Consider the following 4,914-nt stretch of genomic DNA (forward strand, 5'->3'; position numbering starts at 1 on the left):
TTATGCTTGCCTTAGAGTTTTAGTTTCAGTCATCACAAAAATAGAAAAAATAGGCAATGATTAGTAAGTATAAAAGTTTAATAAAATTAATTATATAATATACATCATATAAATTAATGGTAATTTAATAATTATATTCTCTGGTACGGGTATAGTGTTTGATCAAGTGGTCTCGGAATAATTAAGAAGAGGGGGTTCAATTAATTATGAACGTGTCTTGACTAATTAAAAAACCTATCCTTCTTAATGTTACTAGATTCAATTAGGCTTTTACTACTAAGTTAAGAAAGTAAGAAACAGAACCAGAAACTTAACCAAAAGTAAAAGCGATAATTAAAAGTACACAGTGGAAATTAAAGAGTGTAGGGAAGAAGAAAACAAACACAAGATTTATACTGGTTCGACCATAAACCGTGCCTACATCCAGTCCCCAAGCAACCTGCGGTTCTTGAGAATTCTTTCAACCTTGTAAAATCCTTTACAAGCCAAAGATCCACAAGGGATGTACCATCCCTTGTTCTCTTTGAAAACCCAAGTGGATGTACCCTCCACTTGAACTGATCCACAAGAGATGTACCCTCTCTTGTTCTCAGTATAACAATCCCCAAGTAGATGTACCCTCTACTTGTACCAAAAAGGATGTACCCTTCAATGTGTTGGGACAAAGAATTCTCAGGCGGTTAGTCCTTTGAATCTTTGTAACAGGAACAAAAGATATCTCAGGCGATTAGTCATTTGAAATCTTTTGCTTAAGGGGAAGGGAAGAATCAAAAGAATTCTCAGACGGTTAGTCCTTTGAATCTTTTGTAAGGGAGAAGAGAGACACAAAAGAATTCAGGCGGTTAGTCCTTCGTTCTTTTGGCAAAGGGAGAAGAGAATGAAAAAGATAAATAACACAAGTTTTTGATCAAAGAACTTTTCTTGAAAGAGAAAGTTTTGAACAAAATCTTTTTAGAAAGATGAAGAGAAAATGAATCAAAAAATTCTGTAGAAGGAGTTGAAAAGATTGATTGAATAATGTTGAAAGAAGATTGAAAGATAGATGATAGATCATATATTTTATATTCTTTTTTGTTGTTCTCATGAGATTTTGTCATGAGACACAAGTTGGCTTGGTCTTCATCATGATCTTGGAATGACCTATACTTGAAATTACTTTTGAAAAACAGAGAATTTAAAGAGGTCATGAATCTTGAAGTTGTGAAACTTTCTACAAGATACCTGCTCTGATACCACTTGTTGGATCAAGTGGCCTTGGAATAATTAAGAAGAAGGGGTTGAATTAATTATAAACGTGTCTTGACTAATTAAAAAACCTATCCTTCTTAATGTTGCTAGATTCAATTAGGATTTTACTACTAAGTTAAGAAAGTTTGAAATAGAACCAAAAACTTAACCAAAAGTAAAAGCGATAATTAAAAGTACATAGTGGAAATTAAAGAGTGTAGGGAAGAAGACAAACACAAGATTTATACTGGTTCGGCCACAAACCGTGCATACATCCAGTCCCCAAGCAACCTACGGTTCTTGAGATTTCTTTCAACCTTGTAAAATCCTTTACAAGCCAAAGATCCACAAGGGATGTACCCTCCCTTGTTCTCTTTGAAAACCCAAGTGGATGTACCCTCCACTTGAACTGATCCACAAGAGATGTACCCTCTCTTGTTCTCAGTATAACAATCCCCAAGTAGATGTACCTTCTACTTGTATCATAAAGGATGTACCCTCCAATGTGTTGGGACAAAGAATTCTCAGACGGTTAGTCCTTTGAATCTTTGTAAGGGGAAACAAAAGATATCTCAGGTGGTTAGTCCTTTGAAATCTTTTGCTTAAGGGGAAGAGAAACACAAAATAATTTAGGCGGTTAGTCCTTCGTTCTTTTGGCAAAGGGAGAAGAGAATGAAAAAGATGAATAGCACAAGTTTTTTTATCAAAGAACTTTTCTTGAAAGAGAAAGTTTTGAACAAAAACTTTTTAGAAAGATGAAGAGAAAATGAAGAATGTTGAAAGAAGATTGAAAGATAGATGATAGATCATATATTTTAGATTCATGCCATGGTCACATATTTATAATCTCTTGATAACTCAAGTCAAAGTTTGTGACTCTTGGCAATTTCTTTTAAAAACTAGTTACGTAGAAAAGTTATGACTTTTGAAAGAATCTTCAGAAATAATTCACTTGAAGAATTGTGACTTTTGGAAATGTATTTTCTGAAATCAGTCACTGGTAATCGATTACCATTAAGCTGTAATCGATTACACATCAACAGATGTGACTCGTCATTTTGAATTTTGAAAATTAAAACGTTTAGAAACACTGGTAATCGATTACAAGTATTGTGTAATCGATTACACAAGTTTAAAATAATTTAAAACTGTTGAAATTTGAAATCTTAACGTTTTAAAACACTGGTAATCGATTACTACCTTCTGGTAATCGATTACTAGAGAGTAAAACTCTTTGGTAATTATTTTGTGAAAACTTCTTGTGCTACTCAATGTTTTAAAAAACTTTTTAGTACTTATCTTGATTGAGCCTTCCCTTGTTTCTTGAATCTTGAGTCTTGAATCTTGATTCTTGATGCTTGATTCTTGCATCTTGAATTGCTTGACTCTTGTTTCTTTGGCATCATCAAAATAACCTTGGAAGACATTGCTTCCACATACAGATGGGTAGGTATATACTCATGCTTATCCCATTCTCATTTAAAAAATTGGATATCAACCATATCTATACCTATGTTAGCCAAAACGGGAATTGCCATCAAAGTCAGGACAGGTGTGAAGCAGTATCCGTAGATATAAATTTATTTGTCATGTCTAATACTTACTGATCATATATGCCTCTATGATTTCAAGACTTCTTCCTTTGTTGTGCACATCAATGAAGCTTGACACGAACCTGATATGAGAATGTACACTTTAAAACATTTAATGTCCCAAATATAGCACATTAGGACACTAGATACATAAAATGAACCAATAATGATTTAACGACCCACCCCGTCGCTACAATATCACTAGCTCTAAAATGTGACATTTCAATTTTAAGTGAAAGCTCCATTATTTTGATTATGAAAATGAGGGTAAATTTTCCACGATATACATTCACTAAACAACGCACAAATACCTGAATAAATACACGCACACACATGTTGGATCGAGTGGCCTCAGAATAATTAAGAAGGGGGGGGGTTGAATTAATTATTCCTAAACCTTTACTAATTAAAAATTACTCTTCTAACGTTTTTACTAAATTGTTAAGACAATGAGGAGTAGGAGACAAACTTAACAGAAAGTAAAAGCAGAAATTAAATGCACAGTGGAAAGTGAAAGAGTAGGGAAGAAGGAAACAAACACACAAGAGTTTTTATACTGGTTCGGCAACAACCCGTGCCTACATCCAGTCCCCAAGCGACCTGCGGTCCTTGAGATTTCTTTCAACCTTGTAAAAATCCTTTTACAAGCAAAGATCCCCAAGGGATGTACCCTCCCTTGTTCTCTTGGAACCTAGTGGATGTACCCTCCACTAGAACTAATTCACAAGAGGTGTACCCTCTCTTGTTCTCAATCAAACCCAAGTAGATGTACCCTCTACTTGTACCACAAAGGATGTATCCTCCAATGTGTTGAGACAAAGATCTTAGGCTGTTAAACCTTTGATATTTTGTGAATGGGGATACAAAAGAATTTTCAGGCGGTTAGTCCTTTGAACACTTTTGTATTAGGGAATGGGAAGAATCAAAACAATTCTCAGACTGTGTCGTTTTGAATTCTTTGACAATGGAGAAGGGAGACACAAAAGAATTCAGGAGGTTAGTCCTTTGTTCTTTTTGAAAAGGGAGAAGAGAGACACAAAAAGAATTCAGGCGGTTAGTCCTTGGCGAATTCTTTTTGGCAAAGGGAGAAGAGAATGAAAAGATGAATAGCACAAGTTTTCAAGGTTTGGAAAACCAGAAAACTTCAGAAAGCTTTTGGTACAAAGAAGAAGAAGAAGAAGTTCAAAGAGATTCAAGGCTTGTAAAGGATTGTAATGAAATGATTGGAAAAGTATATTAGATGCTTGAAATGCAAAACAAAGCCTTGCTTTTATAGACTCTTCATGTCTGGTCAAGACAACCATTTAGAAGAGTTATAACTTTTAGAAAAACTTAAAACCAATTTAAAAAAGTCAAAAACCTTTTTGAAGAGTTACATCTTTTGATTTATTCATAAACAGTTACTGGTAATCAATTACCAAATTAGTATAATCGATTACACAAAGCTTTTAAGTAAAAGGATGTGACTCTTCACATTTGAATTTGAATTTCAACGTTCAAGGGCACTGGTAATCGATTACCAAACATTGTAATCGATTACAGCTTTTTGAAAATAATTGGAACGTTGTAAATTCAGTTTGAAAACTTTTTCAAACTCATTTTGCTACTGGTAATCGATTACAACAATCTGGTAATCGATTACCAGAGAGTAAAAACTCTTTGGTAAAGGGTTTTGTCAAAAACTCATGTGCTATTCAAAGTTTTGAAAAACTTTTTAATACTTATCTTGATTGAGTCTTCTCTTTATTCTTGAATCTTGAGTCTTGAATCTTGAATCTTGATCTTGATTCTTGAGATCTTGAACCTTGAATCTTGATTCTTGTCTCTAGACTTTCTTCTTGAGTCTTGAATTCTTCTTGATTCTTATCTTGAACTCTTGAATTGTTCTTGATTCACTTGAGTTGTTCTTTGATTGATCTTTGAGCTTTTTGTCATCACCTTTGTCATCATCATTGTTATCATCAAAACACCTTTGATTCACCATGAAGCTTTGCTTCTACGACACACACACATATTAAGCCACTATACATCATTCACATGTTAGAACATAATTCAATTTTTACATGTATCTAATCCTAGGATTTACATGCACAAT

The sequence above is a fragment of the Glycine max genome, chromosome 13 (genome assembly GCF_000004515.6).
Source record: "Glycine max cultivar Williams 82 chromosome 13, Glycine_max_v4.0, whole genome shotgun sequence".
Taxonomy (NCBI): Eukaryota; Viridiplantae; Streptophyta; class Magnoliopsida; order Fabales; family Fabaceae; genus Glycine; species Glycine max.